General features: G+C 36.7%; 1 non-coding gene across 1 annotated transcript; it reads left to right on the top strand.

Moving 5' to 3' along the window:
• The first annotated feature begins 11,344 nt into the window (after window positions 1–11,344).
• On the top strand, window positions 11,345–11,428 carry Trnal-cag. Its single transcript has one exon. It is a non-coding gene; the product is annotated as a tRNA-Leu (tRNA).
• The last annotated feature ends 11,604 nt before the right edge of the window (window positions 11,429–23,032 follow it).

The following is a 23,032-nucleotide window of genomic DNA, read 5'->3' as shown; positions in this document are numbered from 1 at the left end:
CATTGTCCGAACCAAACTTAGAAATAACATGTTTCCAACGCGGGAATCGAACCCACGACCTCCGAGTCAAGAGCCGCGAGTCTGTGGTCTAGACCGCGCTCTATACCACTAAGTGGTATAGAGCGCGGTCTAGACCACAGAACTAGCCGAAACTTTTTCGTTTTCGCTTCGTTATAGAATCGCCGATCAAAATGTATAAGACGAGTCGAACATCAACGTCATATTAACGAACACTTATGTCAATTCCATACATTTTCATCGGCGATTCTATAACGAAGCGAAAACGTAAAGATTTTGGCTTACCCCCCTGGATATCTACCTCCTAATAACTCTAAAGTAATGACCGAAACTCCATAGTTGCTGATCGTTCTTACCTCTACAGTGGCCATATACAAAATAACTTTCGAACGAACTTGAGATTTGAGAACTATAAAATGAGTAAGCCCGGCTGTCACTGGATCTTACTCTAAAACGCTTATGATCTAAAATAATATATTTTGTTTTATACATTCATACTTATCTTTTTTTTTTTTCATTTTTTTTATTTCACAAAATACAATTTTTTATGTGTTGTTACAAACTATAAACTCGCCAAACTTTTACGTTTGAAGGCAATCTGACCTTACACCTTGAATTTCACGCTTTTTTAAAAGCTTCTAGAGATTAGAGTAAAATATTATCATTATCACAAACTGTAACAATAGTAATAACGTTATTTCTAATTGTGTCTCGTTTGTTCCAGGTAACTTTCAACTCGAGCTAACTTGTGATATTGTGTGGGGAATTGTCGACGATAATATGAAGCAAGTAGCAACGAAATGTTTATCATAACCAGGTAAAATGTACGTGTTATGTAAATTAAAATTTTTAAAAGTATAAGAGAGGATAGGATGTTTATTTCGTGAAAAGAATAGAGGATTAATTATTATTTTTGTACCGTCGAGTCTCAGTCAGTCCTTTACATTTTTTTCCTTTTTAAATGAAATACGATATTCAGGCTTTTCACACAAACAAGTAAAACAATTTATCTCGGAGGCAGGACTCGCCAGTTCGGGTTTAACTGACTTTCAAATTTATTTTTGGCTATAGATTTTTTTGGGTTAAGTAAGTACTTATATTTTCGGCTGATAGTCTTTTTTTCATAAATTAACTGTAGATTTTTTTTCATAAATCATTTCCTTAGAAAAGCCAACTCTGTTGAGCGCTCGCGCTATTAGCAAAATGGTTTCACTGTTAACTTATCAATTGAAACCCTGTTCAGATTGAAATGTATTATTTAAAATAATTAGTGCTTCGGGTGGTGCTAGAATATTCTAAACCTGGAAATTGGATTCTGGAAATCGTTATTGGACGGATATCTGCCGTTTAAACTCTACGTGCGCGGATCTCGCACTTGGCCAGTTTTATTATACAATGATGAAAAAGGAGAAACAGTTTTTTTTTTTTATAAAATAAGGGGCAAACGACCAAAATGGTCACCTGATGGAAAGGCCAGCCCGGCCTCTCAAATAAAACAAGCAATGGAACAGCAAAAAAATGGAAAGGGCGTAAGATGGTTTTTGGCGACAAAATGGTTTTTGTCGCGTAATTTAAAAACAATAAATACATTTCATTTATGCTATGGGCAAATTAAAGTGTATGCTTGAACCAATTTATGTACATATTTTGGAAGCATAAATCACTCTCCTCTTTTGGCAAAATAGGAATCCCTTTTTTACAGAGATCTTTTTGTTTGATTATTCTGTGTTATAAAAGTTGACCAATCGTGGACCGTGGACCAGTCGTTATGCTATGGGTAATTCAAAGACGAAGACATGATGAATACTGACAATGAACTTTAATTTCTTAGCTTTAGTCATTGCTGAGAAAAATCGATATCGCTACAGCCAAATTATCAAGACGTCGCCTTAAATCTGCCTTACAACAGCTTACGTTACGACATCTCGTGTGTTGTTTCTTCTAGACAGCTTAGTTTTTGAGATGTTATTTTTAAAAAGTAGCATCTTCATGCATTATTGCAATACTTTATTTTAAGACTGTAATGTCTCAAATGAGTGCTCGCTCTTAGTAATTTTGGGTGATGAATGTTGTCCGCGTCCGTAGGATAATACCACCTTTCCTAGGCCCACCCTACACGTATCCCCTGGGTGGTGCTAAACGGACAATAAAGCCGAGGCTCGGGCGGCGGTTAACTAGCCCGATGCGCCTGCACGGAAACGCGTCAGACCTGTGGTGGTAGGAAATGACCATCACAAGCCGTAACCCTGTGGTCATGTTTCGCAGGACCGGTAGCCTTGGTTTCACCGCCCGGGCTACGAGGTAGAAAGCCTCTATAAAAATTCACCCCAAGTCTACGGTGGGATGCGCGCCAGAGACTGCGTGGCTAGTGGGAGACTTAGTCGTTAGCGTTCAACCTCGGCGGACCTGGCAAACGTCGTTGAACTTGCCTTCTAGGGAGAATAGGCGTCACCTTCCTAGCGACCTGTTTTATCGACCTAACTCGTGGGAAAAAGATGGAAGATTCACAAAACAAAATATTAACACAACAAATTTTTCATAGGAGCCTCTTTCTAAACAGACCGCGGTCGCATTCCGTTAGTGACGATCGCTCACTGAACAACGCGATCATCAGCGACACCCAAAACACACAGGACGGAAATATAGCAAACAAAAACGAAAATATAACAAACAAAAACATAGATCACACCTCAAGTTCATGGACTGAAGTAACAGGAGGCAAGAGACGTAGAGATAGTCCTGAACACAAAAACCAACAGGTGCAAAAGCAAACTAAATTAAGTACATATTGGCTGAATCAACCTATTGCTACATCCAACAGATTTAACGAATTAGATGTTGAAGTTGTTGAAAATAGTAATTCAACCAATAAAGAGAAAGCTATAAAACCTCCTCCCATTTTTGTAGATAAAGTGGAAAATATAAAACCGTTAAAAAACCTATTGGATGAACACGCCTCTGAAAACTATGAGATACGAGTGCTGAATGAAAACAGAGTAAAAATTCAAGCTAAAACACCAGAGGCTTACAAAGAAATAGTAAAGCAATTAGAGGCAAAACAAACAGAGTTCTATACCTATCGCCCTAAACAGGATCGTTCATTTAAAGTAGTTCTGAAAAACATACATCCTTCCACAGACATCGAAGACATTCAAATAGCGCTACAAGAATTAGGACATGATGCAGTCAATGTATGGAACATTAAACAAAGGACAACCAAAAAGCCTCTACACATGTTCATAGTAGAATTGCAGCCAAAAAGCAACAACAAAAAAGTTTATGAAATAAATAACCTTCTAAACTACCGCATAAAATTCGAACCACCAAGACCAGTGAGAAATATGTGGTATATTTCACGCGCAAACTGCCAACATTACGGACACACCAAATCTTACTGCCATCGTACCCCTAAATGTATTAAGTGTGCCGGAAACCACTTATCAGCAAACTGTCATTGAAAAGAACGCTCAGACTCTGTCAGGTGCGTCCTTTGCGACGGAAATCATCCGGCCAACTATAAAGGTTGTGTTATCTTCAAGGAGTTGCAAAAACAAAAGTACCCACCTATCAGAGACAGGAGATATCAAGACCCGATGAATGCAACCAACTCTGCTCCCGAAAAGGCCAGGGAGCCCCACAACAAGAAAAAAGTCTCTGGAATATCAAAGGAGAGTTACAAAAAAACCTACGCGGATACCCTTAAATCACAATGCAAACAATGACAACGCCGCAAGCCAAACGAACGAAATGACGCACCTTCTCCAAATGCTAAAAGAAATTATGAATCAGATGTGTGTCATGACAAACCTTTTAACCAACCTAATGACTACAATTAATAAAAATTCAACAAACTTAAAATAGCCCTCTGGAATGCCAATGGCTTACCACAACACTTCTTAGAAGTAAAAATGTTTATTGAGACTAACCAAATCGACATACTCCTCGTGTCCGAAACACACTTCACAAAAAAGACTCATTTTAATATACCAAGATACAAGATGTACCACACACTAAACCCGGATGATACTGCCCATAGTGGGTCAGCAATACTCATAAAAGAAAAAATTCGCCACCATGTAACAAATGCTTACCAGACTGAACAAATTCAAGCCACTAACATTATAATTAACGACGACAAAGGCCCATTATTGATTTCAGCACTATATATACCACCTAAACATAATATGAAGTATGAAGATTACCCTGCTTTCTTCAAATCCCTAGGTCCACGGTTCATGGAGGAGATTTTAATGCAAAACATACAGACTGGGGCGCTCGTATTACCACTCCTAGGGGCCGACAACTCCATAAATCCGTGCAATATATGAGATTAACTGTCACCTCCACTGGGGAACCAACATATTGGCCAACTGATACAAAAAAGAAACCAGACCTTGTTGACTTCTTCATTTGCAAAGGGATGACGAGCTGTTTAATTAGATGCCACTCTTGCTTCGAGCTTTCTTCTGACCACTCACCAGTTATAGCTTATGTGGATTCTTCAGTGGAACACAAAGAAAAAAACTGTAAGCTACATAATAAGAAGACTAACTGGCTATATTTTCGCGAACTTTTCACAAATACTCTATACGTTAATATACCTCTTAAATCAGATGACGACATAATCGTGGCAGTTGAACACTTTAACCACACCATTCAGAAAGCTGCCTGGTCAGCTACTCCCATTTCGAGTGTGGAGACACAAAATACAAGCTACTTCACAAAAACCACGTTAGACCTAGTTAAAGAAAAACGCAATGCTAGGAAACTCTGGCAGATTACGAAATATCCAGAACACAAGGCAAACTTCAACAGAATCGCGAAAAAACTAAAAAAAGAACTTGAAACACAGAAACAGAGCGAAACAGAAATTTTTCTCAAAAGTCTTGACGCCACCCCAGCCCAGGGAGTACCCTGTGGAAAGCAGTAAGAAATCTCAATTTTTCAATTCATTCAAAGACAAAGCAAGAGTATTTGCGGAACACTTATCGAAAGTATTCACTCCGAACGTTGGTTGCGACTCCACAAAGACAAACGAAGTCTTAAGCGAGCTCACACTAACTCATCAAAATGACCTACCGATTAATAAAATCAAAACAAAGGAGGTTATTCGAACTATCAGGAAACTAGACGTTCATAAATCTCTTGGGTATGATCTTATTACGGCTAAAATCTTAAAAGAGTTGCCAAAAGTAGGATACAAATACCTTACGCAATTATTCAATGCCTGCCTCTGGAGAAATTTTATTCCACCTCAATGGAAAGTAGCCGAAATTATCCTCATTCCGAAACCTGGCAAAGATACAACCAAAGTAACATCTTACCGACCTATAAGTCTTCTCCCAACTGCATCTAAAGTACTGGAAATCTTATTTCTAAATCGCCTGGCTCCAAAAATCTCAGAAGCTAATTTAATCCCTGAACACCAATTCGGCTTCAGGCCTGGCCATGGCACGATTGAACAGGTTCATAGAATTGTGCAGAAAATTAACAACACATTTGAGGAAAAGAAGTGGTGCTTTCCTAGACATCTCTCAGGCATTTGATAGAGTCTGGCACGATGGACTGCTATTTAAAATCAAAAAGAATTTACCCATCAATTACTATCTTTTCATAAAATCATATCTTACTGGAAGACACTTCTATGTAAAACATGGCGATGGCTTCTCCAATTTACATAAAATAGAAGCAGGTGTACCTCAAGGGAGTGTGATGGGTCCAACACTCTATCTGCTCTACACATCAGACTTACCACACACAGAACATGTATTGACAGGAACATACGCCGACGACACCGCAATTGTAACAACAGACGGTACAGCTGCTGGAGCTTCTGCCAAACTTCAAAACAATTTAGACGAACTATCTCGCTGGTTAAAATACTGGAAAATAAAGGCCAACGAAACAAAATCGGTCCATGTTACATTTAGCCTACGACACGAAACATGTCCCGAAGTTTAGCTAAATGAAATCAAAATCCCACAATCCGATGACGTTCGATACCGGGGCGTACATCTAGACCGTAGACTGACGTGGAAAAAGCACATCCAAACAAAAAGAAAGGCACTCGACCTCCAACTGCTAAAACTTCAATAGTTAATGGGCAAAAAGTCACAACTCCGTCTTGAAAATAAACTTCTACTCTAAAATAGTATCTTAAAACCTATCTGGACCTACGGCATCCAGCTGTGGGGTACAGCATCACCATCGAACATTGCCATCCTGCAGAGGTTCCAGTCAAAAACCCTGCGTATGATAACTGGTGCCCCCTGGTACATCTCAAACACTCACCTCCACAAGGACCTGAAAGTAGAAACTATTAAAGAGGAAATAAAAAGCGCCCTACAAAAATACTCCAAAAGAATGCAAAATCATCCCAACCTCCTGGCTAAAAACCTAATGAGCAAAGAGCCTAATGCAATATTCAAAAGGCTCAAAAGACGAGCCCCTCAAGACATGTTAATATAAACAGAGCTAGCACCGAAATGGACATATCACTGGATACGGTCCATACACGCCAACAATGTCATAAAGACAGATCGCAGGACATAAAGGAGATAAAAAAAAAGTAATTTTGGGTATTTAGAAAATTTTCATTCGATAATTCCAACAGTAAAGATTGTCAATTAATTATGATATTTGAGGTAAATCATCGCACTTAGAATACAATTTTTGATTTCTGATAATTCACTGTTGGAATTATCGAATGCGGATAGTCTAAGGACCCTGCATGGTGTTCAATCGAGCTACAATGTATGCGCATATGCAAATTGAATAACAATAGTAGTAGTATTTGTATGTAAATTAATGCAAATAAATTAATCACCAATGCTATGTTATGTGTTCAGCTTGCAGTGACTCTGATATGAGTGCGAATTCTTTAATTGAATTTTGATATTATATACTTGTGATTCCGGAAAAGGAAATAGGATATTATAGTCCGTGCAATCCACGAAGATGCGCCCCACTCGTTTATAGTATATGACGTGTGCAAGCTTTCGCCAATGTTTGAGTATTATCGGTACACACTAATTACCTATGAGTGCACACTGCACGCGCATACTACAATAAATAGACCAATTAAGAGGATACACCAGGGGCGAGAGAAATTGAAAATAGGTATTTGAAAATGTATTGCTGTCTCACCAATCTCAAGTCTCCCACCGCAGAGCGCGATAGAGACAACACGACAAAAGTTCTAATAAAAGAACAGAAAATCTTCGATTCGTTGTCCGCTGATTCCTTCTCCAAAACTTAACCGATTTAAGTAATTTTTTCATTAAGAATTAAAGCAAGGCTTGAGCTGTGTTCCTATGTAAAAAAATAAATATTTTTTTTTTTGTATATTCTAGCCAGTTTTGTTTTCTGGATGTTTGAACACAGAGGAAAATCTGGCCATTTTTTTGGGTTTTTGGACGTTCTTATCTTTTTTATAAATTAAATTATGAAAAAAAGAAAACATAGGGACATGCTAATAGTGGCCATAGATCCAGGGATCCAGGGAGGAAACAGGGGACAGCGTTTGTATGGAAAAACGGCGGTGTGGACTCCTCTTAAGAAAAAGCGTCACGGTAAAAGGGAAAGATGCTCACCCAAAAAGTGGTGGGACGCGTCTTCGTGGATTGCACGGACTATAATATCCTATGTCCTTTTCCGGAATCATCGGGAAAATCCTTAAATAGTCTGGACCCGAAAAATTTACGGCTTCCGCGCGTTGAACTTTTGGCCCAACATCTAGTTACTAATAAGTAATAACATTAGTTAAGTAGGGTACCTTATTATTCTTTCATTAGATTTAAAGTAAACTCCACAACTAAACAAACTTTTACATTTAAGGTTTTCGGTTAACGCTTTAGTCACTTCATAACAACTGGCCGAGTGACCAAGTCCATAATTTTGGTCCTGAACTTGCTTGGACCCGGGCCAAGTCGGTAATTAAAGCCGGATAACCGGCACCCAGCCACCCGGTTACACTCGGGTTGTAGGGCGTCTCTTAAAATTGTACTTTACAATTTTTATGGCTTGGAAAAATCGTTGCAAATGCAGTGAGTAGCGATTGCTTGGAAAATTGTTACAGTTTAATATATGTATTTTCCTATTTTAACTTACTAGCAGACTTAATAAAAGCGCTTTATTTCGTTTTTATCGACAAAAGCTCTCGATTAGTTCAAAATCAGCGCCGTTTAAAATCGCACTCATGCACTAATTCAATCATTTTTTGTGATTAAGTTTAGCACTTTAACATTATTTTAAAAGCTTTTATTTAACTTGCTCTGTATGTTTGTAAGTATGTATGTTACCGTGGTATTTTGAATTAGCCGCTCAGCAAAGAATTACGGGAGTTTGGCTGGGAGGTGTTAATGCATCTGCCGTATTGTCCTGACCTTGCACCTTCAGATTTCCACCTGTTTCGGTCGCTGTAGAATTCCTTAGGCAGTGTCAGGTTGACATCACAAGAGGACTGCCAAAACCACTTGTCGCAGTTTTTTCATCAGAAGGCCCAAAATTTTTATAGGAATGGGATTATGTCCCTACCAACAAGATGGCAAAAAATTATCGAAAAAAAATGGCACCTATATACTTTAGTCAATTGTAAATAAACTTTATATTTAACCTTTTGAATTTTTATATAAATTAATGCGAAGAAACTTTTTTCCCAGCCTAATATTATCCAGTAAAACCACTGACCAATTTGGTAATAGTTTTCGTATCTCAACAATCATTATTTTATAATATAAACACAGATAACGTATGAATAAAAAACAATTTCCAAAAGCTATCATCGTGGTCAGTTGGCATTCTTTGTGTCATAGGTATTTGAAATTAAAATTATGCATTTTTCAAGGTCCTAGGAAATACCTGTATTACTTTAATCGCGAACATTGCATATCATTGGCTTGCTGTTTCCCATGGGAAAACACAGGTGTTTTATTGAAAAACCGAAGAGTAATGGCTGTCATCGACAAGATTAATTGATTAATTTGAACCAGTGGGGCGGCATTGTCGGGTTTTTAATAAAAATATTCTCCAAACTACGCTAATCCATCTTGCTTGCTCAGGGTTGGTTTTTTTTTTGAGTATTGAGTATAGGCCATTTTAATTTTACAGCCCCTATGTACGAACTCTGCCGCCATCCTAGGACGCCCCCCCCCCCCCCCCCCCCTTAGGACGCCATAGGACGCTACCGCCCATAGGCCATGGCCTATACTGCCTATACATAAATCCGGAGCTGTGCTTGCTTCATAATATTATAATTATTGTTTTACTTTACTATACGTCATCATGTCCGCAATCTTGCCAAAACTCGTTTATCACGCGGGGACCGTACATTTTTCCGGGATAAAAAACTATCCTATGTCCTATCCCGGGACTCAAAGTATCTCAATACCAAAAAGCAAAATCGGTTCAGTGGTTTGGGCTTGAAAAGGTAACAGACAGACAGTCAGGCAGACGGACACACTTTCGTAAAGATAGTTAAAGAGTACAGGTAATTTAGCTTATGAGTCTAAGTTCTAACAAAGTGCCCTGAGCCTAAATCCTAACAGACTTTTAATTTGCTGCATAAAAAAAAAATTCAATATCCATCATACTTTCTGTACCTACTTAATTCAACTCAATTCTTTTATTTTAAGGCACTGGGTTAATAATATAATTAAGCTGTAAGCTTCATTAACCTACTGAGTTTGAGATTAGGGAATGCAAATCTCGCGAAATTGGGGCTCGCGAGTTTATGAATACAATACCGCGAGATCTCGCCAATTTCGAGATCTCGCGAGATTAGCAGTTTGGTGTGTTTTTTTGCAAATAATCACAACATTTGAATAAATTACGAAAAAAGGTAATGAATATTTTAAGCATTATAAGATTAACATTCATTTTCACGATTTTTTTAAATAGAATTTTATGATTATGCATCAAACATTGTTTGATGTATCTGTCTATAATTTTTAAGTAGTAAACTTTGACATACGTTTCTACAATCTATCAAATAACCACCAAATAACAAATGAAAGAAACAGCCAGTCTTCTCTTCTAATGCGCTTTTATAATTTTGGACGTGGCGGTAATATCGTGGACGTCCGCGGTAAAACGATAACATAGGGAAGTAAAATGTATGGAAATATATGGTAACGCTTTTAAATTTTTCGTGACGATAACTTTTTAACGTGCACGATTGGAAAGCACAACGTTGACACTTCTGAACCGCACAAAACTTCCACGGTGCGTAAAATCAAAAGGGCATTTAACGTACACCCAACGTTTTATCGTGGAAGTCGGCGTCCACGATAACGTAACGTCCAGAATTATAAAAGCGGACTATCAAACACAAATCTTTTAGTATTAAATAGTTTATTATAACTAAAAGTCAAAATTCAGGACCTAGTTGAGAATCACAGTGCACAGTTGCTTAGGCCAGCTCCTCTTTGTTTTCACTCCGTGATCACAACTCCGTCCGCGCTTCAAATAAGACGTTTTTAAGCTCGAGTGCAATCTCGTCAAACTCGCGAGATCTCGCCTTTTTTTCGTCCGAGATCAATCTCGCTAAAAAAGGCCGAGATCTCGCGAGAACGAGATTGCATTCCCTATTTGAGATCTAACCGACGTTATGAAAGTCTTCGGTTAATGCCAAGAATATTTCGCTCAAAGCATTCGTATTATTAACAATGTTACCTCATTAGTCATTAGGCAAACATGTGGAATTGTGAACGCTATGCTTAATTAAAAGTATTTTTAATTAGCATTTGCCGTTAGGTAAAAGGTTAAAGAAATTATTTGCTTTAGCAAAGTTGATAGTTGGTACATGTTTTATTTATCGCAGTTCTGAAGGTATACCTGCTCTTTGAGAAGGAGTTAAAGCTCAATTTCAGAGCTTATATTCTTTGCGGTAAGTGGAGGAATGTCGTCTTCCAGTGCCGGATATTTTTGACAGTTGCTTCCCAGTTCCCACCCTTAAACTTTCTTAAAGTATTAGACTTTGAGGGCGTCTAGCCCTGGGAAACAACTGTCAAAAATGTCCGGCACTAGACGACGAGATTCTTCCCCGCTTCCCTCGAAGAATATAAGCTATGAATTGAGCTTTACTCATTTTCGAAGGTCAGGTTGACCTTCAGAACTGGATACCACCTAAAGTAACGGCGACCGAAACTCCATAGTTACTGGTGGTTATTACCTCTGTAAAGGTCACAAACAGGTGAACTTTCAGCTTTACGAAACGAAGGAAGGTCTGGCCATCGCGAGTTCATACTTTATTAACTTTGTTTCACAACAAACTTGGATTTAATTTCATAAACCGAAACTATACGCTTATTTCGCCTGATAACTTCAAGTCAGGATGGCCGAGCGGTCTAAGGCGCTGCGTTCAGGTCGCAGTCCACTTCTGTGGGCGTGGGTTCGAATCCCACTTCTGACAATACCTTTTTCTTTATAATGATAATTATTATTATTGTTATTTCTTTCAGTATATTTTTGATAAACTTTTGCGAAAGTTGCCTTCTAAAACAAAATTATTTTATAAATAAGAGCATACAATAACTAAAACAGACAACAAAATATTAATACTTACAGTGTAAGTTTTTAACATTCTTATCCAAGGAAAACAATTTAGATATTATAATAAAAAAGTGTATCGACATAATATTTCTCCCTTATAATTTCTTCACACAAAGTTTTAGGATTACAATTTTCTATTTCACAACTGTCCTAAAATGTAGTATGTAGCGCCACCTATGATTGATTTTCGTAAACTTTTTGAATTCATTGATAGCGCCATCTACACACTGAAGGCTGTTTTGTATGAAATGCCTGCGCCATCTATCAGAATTTTCTTGAACTAGATATGGAAAATAGTTTATGGAAATTCCCGCAGATGGCATGGGGGTTTAGATTGTCGAGTGAAAAAGTTTTCAACGAAAACCGAACGTCCACTAAACACAATCTATTTGATTGTGATTTTTACAAAATTATGATTTAAAATTTTCGAACAAAATCCTAATAAAAATGTCATGTGAGTCATTATATTTTTTTTAATATCTGAAGTTTTCCTAATGTTTACAAATTTTTTTTAGCTTAAATAATAATTATTTAAAATCCTAATTTACAACTTGTCTATATTGTCTCTTTGTTTTTTTTTGTTATGTGTTCCTTTTGAGGGGCCAATTCACACCGGATCGGCAGCGGCCGGCAGCGGCGCGAAGAGGCGCGGCGAGGCCGGCAGAGGCGGCTCGCGTCGCCGCGGGCGGCCGCTGGCGGCCGCGCGCTACCTTCAGAGCGCCGCACAGTGGATCGAAAATCGAGTTTCATAGACAGGAACTTGAATTTCCAGATGTCTTTTTTTGGGCTGAAATATGTTTTCCTAGTTGTTATTACATAATAAAATGTAAAAAGACTCATCTACGTGTAATAATAAGGGAGTAATAATTTTTTTTGTATCAACCCTCTCTTTTTCCAGTGTCCCCAGTAACAATTTAAAACTTCCAACGGAATTAAATTAAATTGTCTGGAACTACTTGACACATTCTATTGTTTTTTTGTTAAATGATCCGTGTTCTTTACTTTCATAAAAAAATTGTAACTCCCTTATTATTACACGTAGCTGCGTCTTTTTACATTTTATTATGTAATAACAACTAGGGGACCATATTTCAGCCCAAAAAAATTACATCTGGAAATTCAATTTCTTATGTCTATGATACTCGATTATCGATCCACTGTGCACCGCGCGTCCGTCGGCGGAAAGTGCTCGCGGCACCTCGCGACAACGCGCGCGGTCGCGGGAAGCCGCGAGCACTTTTCGCCGACGGTCGCGCGGCGCCGCGAAACCGCGCGCGGCTGCCCGCGGCGCCTCGAACCCTTTTGAAGTTTTCAAGCGATACTAGTAGTTATAAGTATGTAAATAAAGTTTAAAATTATTTCACACTAAAAGTGCTCTTCGCGCCGCTGCCGGCCGCTGCCGATCCGGTGTGAATTGGGCCTTAGACGTTTTTGGTGTAAGCTTCCACGTATCTGTCGGCTAGTTTGTGTGTGTGTACATCATCGTCATCAGCATCGTCTCAAATGGATTAATAAGTTTAATTAGTAATTGTTAGGTAACAATACCGCATAAGACAAATTTGTAAAGCTTTAAAGCTTCGTATTTCATAAGAAATCATTTGACTCGTTCGTGGAATCGTTTTAAATTAAATTTAAAACGATTCCTTATTCAATTAAAAATATTTCAATTAATTTGAAAATTGAAAAAATGTTACTTATGAAATATTAAGTTTTATGTCTCTACTGAAAACTTACGTGAGTTACGCGTTCTTCTACTTACGTTAAACTCACCTAGAAATTCAAGACGAGTTTCTATGGCACGACGTCGTACGACGCCGTACGGCGCCGTGCCGTGGTTTTTTCGACGCGCGTCCGACACGGCGCCGTACGACGCCGTACGACGTCGTGCCGTGTTTTTGTGTCCCGGCCCTAAATACTACAATTAAATAACATTGAACACATCTTGACTAAGTACCTTTTATTATTTTGAAGAAAATTAAGAAAACACGTCTTGCTTGATGCATTGCATACGTTACGGTATGCATAGGTTACGGACTACGGTATCAAAGTACTTAAAAACCTATTAACTAAATGTCTTGACTAATTCAACAAGCCATTAGCGTAGGTACTGCTTACAATATACCTAATGGTTTATTTATTACTATTTTAATATAATAATATCTTCTTAAGTATTTCTAAAATAAAGTTCATCAACAGTACTTAAAAATGTAGAGTTTGGCTGTAGGTAAGATAGCTAATTTGGACTTAAATTTTTTATCGAAGTTAAATAAATCAAGTACAAAACCAATATTTACATAGCCAGTCTCCTTCCTAATTATTATAATTGAGATTAGGATGGGGAAAATTATGATTACTTATTTCATTGTTTACTATCCAATAATGCTAATATTACTACTGAGCGATTAATTTTAATATTATAACTTATATTTTGGCAGTACTTTAGGCTAGCTAGAGTGAATACAATATTAAGTACTAAGGGCCTGTTACACCACTTCCTGATAAGGCTATCCACCAATTAACTTGATAGATCAAGTATGGAGAATCTGTCAAAAAAGTTGTGAATAGCCAATTATTAGGCACTTTATCAGAAAGTGGTGAAACAGGCCTTAAGTATGAAGTACTATCAGAGAAGTTGACATTTAAATTGGCAAAGGTGCGACCGCGAGATTTAACTACAAAATCGTGTCTAACAAAGAACTTAAACGTTCCGCCAACTACAATAATGATAAACTTTTAAATCCCGCAAGGCCGTGACCTCTTTGTTAAGGTGTTATCAAGATCGGAACCATCGATACAGGCTAAGTGACCACCAGTCGACTCCAGTCGGCATAACGCACGCGACGCGTTAGCGTCTCCGCGAAACCGAAAAAAAAAACATCGCGAGTTCCAAATTCGAATAAATGAAATGTCATGTGAAATTTAAATATGTGGATTGTTTTTTTAATTAGTGTTACGTGGCCAGTGTTTAGTATGGTTGAAGGCGAGATAATCGGATTTTAAGTAGGTTGTAAGTTGGAGGTAATTTTTGGAAAAATTCGGATGAATTGACAAATGAACATAATAATTTATAATATTTCTAAGTCACAAAGGAGCCTTTTATATTTTAAAATACAAACATATTTATGTCAAGTAGGCGAATACATACACTTCAAATATTTAATTAATTAATAATGATATTTAGACAACATTTGCAATCAGAATGTTGTTGGGAACATCTTTTAGCCCTATGACTTATAACTTTTTTTATATGCTGAGCAATTGACATAAAAGATAATATATAAATGTTGCAAACCAAGTTAAAGTATGTTTAAAAGTTAAAACTGAATAGTTAGCTTACAACTTTACAAGCTACGAATGCTACGTCGAGCTACGCCGTAGCAACAAGCTTCAGGAATATAAACGATTTTTTTAAAGCAAAGCTCAATAATTATACTGTACCTTTATATTGTGATACTTATATCAATGTGTGTGTACTTGTTATCATCGAGGCTTCGTTGACTAAAAGTATTCTTAATAATAATAATTAACTTACAAGATCCATTTAACCAATACAAAAGAAATTATGTCCGTCTCTATTTATCGTATTTTTACGATATTTTTGTCTGACATTAGTGGCCCAGTAAATCAAGGAAAGCTGACGGTCGTTGACAAGGTTTTTGGCTGATATTTGTGTATAAAATGTTATTTTCGTTGACAATAATAATATTCGTGCGATGCGTGGGATTCGCACGAAGTGGCGCCAATTTGTTATTCTTTTTTTAAATATTGACAGCGTTCTTTTTTAACAATATTTTTAAATCGTCAAGCAATCCATATTAATGTACCTACATAATATAACAAATATTATAAACGCGTGTTTATGTCTGTCTGTTAAACCTCTTAATGCTCAAACCCCAGAACCGATTTCTAGATGGGTATGATTACTTTAGTCTCGGTTGCTGAGTGATTAACGAGTTGGTACACAATGCCTAGACTCTAGCTTAACTATTCAACATTTTACCGAGAACAAAAAGTACCAATTTCCACTACATTACATAACCTCACACTTTAAGCCCCGCTCATAATACATTTCTTAACCACTTAATATGCGAAACATTTTTAGGAGAGTAACAAGAAATTCTAAAAGGTTCTGAACGTATTTTTCCTTATCATCTTCACTTAGGTAGACATTTTATTCCAAATTGTATCATTTGTATCATCGATGTTTAAGAAGTCCTAAGAGCTGAGGACCATTAAGGCCTCAATTTTGTTTAAACAACTAAGTTATTAATTTAAACTGGTTGTTGATCATAATAATTCTGTGCGTTTAAAAAGTGGGATAGGGCAGAAGTTGGGCGTGATAAAATGTTGTATAACTACAAAAAGTAAGCCTATGTTATTCTTTACCTCCTGATTAGCCGTCTCATCTATAAGTGCTAAGTTTAATCAAAGTTGGTCTATTGTTTTTGAGGTTGTTATTGAATAGCAAAAAAAGAAAACAAGAAAAGAAAAATGTATTTGTTTACATAGGAAAACAAATATATCTTTCTTACACAAATGTTACTTTAGAAGTAAACATAACTGCCACACTCAGAGACAAATATTAGCATCTCCATCGTGGGTATCGCAGACACAATAGATTTTCAATTATTGAAGATTTTGACATGAGCTCCGTACAATATCTATCAAGCTTTTAATTAAATTACAGTTAAGTAAGTATCTAATATTCGTATGTGAGTGCGGCAGTCTCTAATTACCTTAGGAGTTAGGGTTTAGGTCTTTGGCCAGACAAATACATTGTCATCATTATGTACCATCGAAAATATTGATTCTTATTCAAATGGTGAACCTATGTTATTTGGTCGGGTTATGAATCAAATTAATGGCCAGTGACCGGCTGTCAACTTGGCTTTACATATCCCGATCAAATTACATAGGTCCGCCATATAGGTCTGATAGTACCATCGAGGAAATTGATTCCTCGACAGTTGACAGACCAACATCATTGGTCATCACCAAATGGTAGGATCATGTTAATTCAATGGTCGTGATCTGTCGGCTAGGTTTGAGTCTAGGGTTGCCATCACCCAAATTCCCTTCGCCGGTCAGGCACGACAAAATTCCCGGACATTTGGCCGAAATGTGGTTATTTCCCCGGACACCTCTTAAACAGTATTTACGATAACGTCTTGTCAATTTTTGCTTTTCCAACAAGAATTTGTAAAAATCTGACTAACTCAAGTCCGTGCTAGAAACCGTGTGTATGCTTAGCGAGTTTTTATCTTTCGTTAATTACTGCCTGGTTAAAAAGTTGGATTTCTTTCAGCAAAAGTGTCCGGATTTCAACCGGACACTTTTAAAAAACCCGGCCTGACGCACCCCGGACGCCCTTCAAACTAGGACAAATCCGTGGAAATCCGGACGGATGGCAACCCTAGGTTTGACGTAACGCGACCAAACTACGTAGGTCCCCTATCTGCCTAGGAATCAACTTCTCTGATAGTACATTGTACGGTCTACATTTGTATGACACATGACAGTTGTCTCTATTTACTTGTATAATATATCGTTGTTGATCGTTACGCCCTTAGATAATCCTCGCCCTTGCGACGTCACACGCCTAAATAATTCACACAAACACATTAAAAACCTACCACATATTCGAAGGTTGCTTACAAATAGTTTGAATAGAGAATGTGACAGGCTTTCAACCAAATTTATTTTATACGTAGACTTTTGGAGATACATTTAATCCACTTTTACATTTTATTGTTTTGATTAGCTATAAAGCTATATTTCAATTCATATAGCGTTTTCAATAAATATGGCGTGTTCACTTTTTAAGTGTTTCATCGCCTATATAAAAGCAATATATTTTTTTTATAATACTCGATAACTCGACACAGGAAAAAATAAAAACTTTTAAGCGGTTTTTCCTTTCGTGCCCTCATTAATATTATACGAACTATAATTAAAGCCTTGATAGTAATCTCGTGAAATAGATAGTGGCTAGTAGATTATTATACTATTATTTATTATAATTGGATAGGCAGAAATGTAGGCTCTAATTAACTTTATGTCATAATTCATATTTAAATAAAGGCATAATCGTTTATATGTTACCGTTAATATGCGTAAACCAGTTATTGGTTGCAGATTAACAAGGTATTCTGCAGATTATCTGAGTGAGTCAGTTAAAGTGCAAAAAGTTTATTCTATTCTCATTAAATTACATAAAGCAGTTTGTTGTTTGAATAAAACATATTATTTAGTTGTAGAGAATTATGTACATAATATAATTTTTTGGACATAAACAAAGGAATAAATTATTAAATTTAAAGTAAAATGTTACTCCACAACAGTCTTAGGTCGACAAGCTTAAGTCAAGAATGCAAACTAACTAGGTAAAATGCAAATATAAGCTTTTTTTTATTTACATATTTCACACTTTAACGGATGGTATCAGCAGTGCCGTAAATAGGACGGTGCCACCGGTGCCCAGGCACAGGGCGTAGACTCAAATGGCCGCAAAAATGGCCAAACCAGGCAGGAGTATTATTTTTTCGGTTTGCTCCCGATAATAGTTCCCGCTGCGCTTCTAGAGCACGATTCCAACAGTAAAATAGACCTATACATTGCTTTGGGTAATATATCTAAAAAAGCAAGGGCGCAGTTGTAAACGCTCGCACAGGGCGCAAAAAAAACTGTTTACGGCACTGGGTATAAGGGAATCTGCAGATTACCTAGATAATGTGCATTGTGCACGTTACCGTATTCTGCATTCCAACGGTACAATATATTAAAATAATAATAATATATAGTTCTCTAGAACATTTTTTTTATTTGATTACTATCAAGCAAATTTTTCGTGAATAGCTTCATTTTGATAAGACGAACAAAAATTTCCTCTGAGAAAATTCTCGAAAGTGGTAGCTAACAGAGATAGAAAGGATACCTGCACTTTTACCTTTAAGGGCAACAAAATTTAGAAAACTAAAAATATTATAAATTATAATATAATATTTAAAAACACTAGATATAACGTTTTCGGGAAAAAACTAGGCTATATTTTAAACATATCTATTGTATTTTATGTGTTGTTTTAAGACCTTAATCTTAAGGTCTTAAAACAACACATAAAAGAACTAAAATTTAAATTCAGTCCTCCTAGAATCAATTAAAATAGAATCAAGTTAATGTCAGCTCAAAAGGTAGCCTAGATTACGTCGGTCTGAAATATCCACTATCCAGGGATGGAGTTATATCCAGGAACAAAGTTATATCTAGGAATGGAGCTAAGTTAAGATCTAAGTATTTGCTTCAGCTGGAATTAAATACCTTTGTCGCTAAGTCTATTACTTTAAGCTTTTAGTGTAGGTAGGTCGTTTATTAGGTAGCCTAGAGTTTTAATTTTTAGAGTAAAAAAATTCAGTGAAATAGATATAAATCTCGCTATTTTTACTTTCTTAGTAGTTGAAAGTTTTTGTAACCAGTCGTTGTTGGCTTTGTCGTCTTAAAAATAGTTTCTAAAAAGCTATTACGCAAATTCTAAAAAAGTTAGGTAAAATTTTCTATCACGTATAATCTATATATAATCTTACACACAAAAATTTTGGATTATTTTGGGATAAGACCAAAACTGATACTGTTATTTAATTCTGAATTATATCAACTCAATTTTGTTCCCAGAGGAATGTAATTTACTTTCTGAAATAAAAATTGCGTATAAAATAAAATATGGCTTGTAGTTTTATGCCTCTCCCTAAGGATCGCTTAAAAGGAGGAATCTTTGAATGTCACGCACATTTCAATATTCTCTGATGTATAATTTTATTATACTCAAGAGAATAATTTATAACTAGTTGATGCCCGCAACTCCGTTGCGCCAAAATTCGTTTATCGCGCGGGAATCGTACATTTTTTCGGGACAAAAAGTATCCTATGTCCTTTCCCGGGACTCAAAGTATCTCCATGCCAAATTTCAGCGAATTCGGTTCAGCGGTTTGGGCGTGAAGAGGTAACAGACATACAGAGAGACAGACAGACAGACACACTTTCGCATATTAGTATGGAAGTATGGATTATAATATTGTATAACCAATTCCTGATTTCTTATACAAACCCGGAGTTAGATTGTGTTTATTTTTTGTCGAACAAGCAACCACTAAGTTATAAGTAAACTGTAGTAGGTACGTACCAAGTAAAAAAAACACAGATTTTGAAGGTGCTAATGAGCTTGAAAAAATAATATTCTTTATTAAATAGAAAATTCTATTTGTACACTTTCATATTTTGCTACTTTTTATAGAAAACTAGAATATCAGCCAAACTGCAGGCAAAGTTGTAAACTTAAATATACTTTAAAATTTTAAGTCTTGCAATGATATAATAATATTATGTAGATTCTTGTGTAGAGTAAGCAAAGTCTTATTTATAATCAGAAATCTTAAATATAGTGGCGTCGCAGTATCGTTGTACACGCCTTCTTATATATCCTTTATGTCTCATATATTGTAAACTAGTGACCCGCCCGGGCGTCGCACGGGTATAAAATATGTAGCAACTGAAAAAATTATTACAATCTGTAGCCTATGATCCTTCACGTGGTCTACTTCTTATCTGTGCCAAATAAGATAAAAATTGCTCCAGTAGTTCGCGAGATAAGTCCCCTTTCAAATAATTTTCCCCGTTTTTTCCACATTCTCCTTAGCGTGATAAAATATAGCCTATAGCCTTCGTCAATAAATGGGCTATCACTGAAAGAATTTTTCAAATCGGACCAGTAGTTCCTGAGATTAGCGCGTTCAAGTTAGCCCTTTCAAATAATTTTTCCCGTTTTTTTTCCACATTTCTTCGCTCTTATTAGTTTTAGCGTGATATAATATAGCCTATAGGCTTCCTCGATAAATGGGCTATCTAACACTGAAAGAATCATCAAAATCCGTTGCGTAGTTTTGAAGGGAACAAAGGGACGTGAGGGGAAAAAAGCGACTTTGTTTTATAATTTATAATATGTATAGAATAGAATCTATACTAATATTATAATCTATACGAGTACTAATACGAGTATTATAAAGCAGAAGAGTTTGTTAGTTTATTTGTTTGTTTGAACGCGCTAATCTCAGGAACTACTGGTCCGATTTGAAAAATTCTTTCAGTGTTAGATAGCCCATTTATCGAGGAAGGCTATAGGCTATATTTTATCACGCTAAGATTAATAGGAGCGAAGAAATAGAGGAAAGTGTGGAAAAACGGGGGAAATTCTTTGAAAGGGCTTATTTGAACGCGCTAATCTCAGAAACTACTAATCCAATTTGAAAAATTCTTTCACTGTTAGATAGCCCGTTTATCAAGAAAGGCTATAGGCTATATTTTATTACGCTAAGACTAATAGGAGCTAATAAATAGAGGAAAATGTGGAAAAAATGGAGGAAAATATTTAAAGTTATTTGGCACACATGAAGAATAGACCACGTGAAAGGACATAGGTTTCTTCTTTTACGGAAAAATGTACGGTTTCCGTGACATTCCTAAATCACGCGGGCGAAGCCGCGCGGAACATCTAGTAGTTATATATTTGGACTGGGCATCTTATGAACCTGTCAGTTGCAGGCGTACCCTTCATCCTTGATGGAGCACGGACCTAAAGGTGTGAGAAATTGGACTGAGTTTCTGAGAGCTTTTGTAAAGATGATTACATATTATTTTGTTTACGTCATAGCTGAACCGTACATTTTGGAGTGAAACCTCATTAGCTATGTCCACACTGTGCCTTTTTTTGTTCATCAAGGGCATGCGTTAAAGCGCAGTCAACAGCGCACGTGAGGCATGCCCGCGACGCATGCGCTCTGACCGTATCCAAAACTTTCACTTGGTTCCTTTTTTTCTTGAATTTCTTATGAGTTATGACCAAATAAGTCGCACATATTACACCCAGTAAAATGTTCTCGTCGCACATGTTACAATAATCTGACAGACACTGCAACTGAACAAAAATGACAATGTTGGCGTTGCGTTCGTTGACGCATACTAGATTTTGAATGCGCCAAAACAAAAGTTGAATGAAAGAAGATGACGAAAATTGAAGATGAAAGTGCGTGTGGACATAGCTTTTAGGCGCCTTGAAAGGGAAATAAAAGGGTCGAATTAAAAATAATAACGATATTATGTCACGACGCGACGCCGCGCAGATTTTTTACCCGTAGGTATGATGCCTCCTTTCCAGAGACACAAAATTTCCATACGCATAGGTTCAATGTGGTTCAATGGTTTAAGCGTAAAGACTAAAGAGTCATCAGATATAATTGTTGTTTTATAAGCTTTTTTATTTATAACTACTTTAATAAAATAAATTCCGTTTTTCTGCTAAAAGTTGCTCTACCATAAAATATGACGTCACGAGTAAAAGCTATAGTATGTAATAAGTAACATAATATGTCCAGCTCGCCGACGGGCTGAAGTATAGCGATACGTATGCCCCTCACGACCCCGTATAGCTTAATGTGGAAATATATTAAATGTATAGCAGATTATATCATATATTAAAGACGTTAAAATATTATGTTCGTATTGAAATTGTGCCGTTAATTTTGTTCAGTACTTACTTACGTTACTCATGAGTCATAAATTACGAGTCATAATCTATACTAATATTTTAAATACGAAAGCGCGTCTGTCTGTCTCAGTGGCGGGGCATACACCTTATACCTATATACCTCTGGCCTACCTAATACCTATGGCCATAGGCGTAGCCAGGATTCTATAGGTCTTCGGGGGGGCAGATTAATGTCCTTTACGTCGATATTCATACTGACCTGCTTAATTTTTGTGATATCGTCCTTAACTTGGAGATACTTTGAGTCCCGAGAAAGGCATAGGATACTTTTTATACCGAAAATAACGTATTAAGGAAACGGAGTTGCGGGCGTCAGCTAGTAATAAATAAAATATAGCTCAAATACATAAATATTAAATAATAAAATATGGTTGCTTAATTATAATTTGATACCTTTTGCGTTTGAATTGCTCTGTAACATTTTGTTGTTGCAGAACAATAGCTTTGTCCACATCAACTTTTTCTGTTCGTCGAGGGCATGCGTTATAGCGCAGTCAACAGCGAACGTGAGGCATGCCCGTGACGCATGCCCTCTGACCGTATCCAAAACTTCAAAAATGACAATATTGGCGTTGCGTTCCTTGACGCATTCAATTATTGAATGCGCCAATATGAAAGTTGATGACGAAAATTGAAGATGAAAGTGCACAGTGTGGACATAGCTTTTGACTGTCAAAACTTGTCATTTTCTGTACAAAGCCACGATTGACAACATCTGACACTTCATTGTCAATCGCGGTTTAAATAGAAAATGACAAGTTTTTGACAGGGAGTCAATGACCGCTACTGCCATATTTCGCCGAGTACAGTATAGACATAATAGAGAAAAATTTAAGCTGCTTTTTGTATTTATCCTGCTGCCATTTCTAT

The sequence above is a fragment of the Aricia agestis genome, chromosome 14, assembly GCF_905147365.1.
Source record: "Aricia agestis chromosome 14, ilAriAges1.1, whole genome shotgun sequence".
Classification (NCBI taxonomy): Eukaryota; Metazoa; Arthropoda; class Insecta; order Lepidoptera; family Lycaenidae; genus Aricia; species Aricia agestis.
The sequence above is the reverse complement of the archived record's forward strand: the minus strand, read 5'-3'. Positions and strand labels throughout refer to the sequence as shown.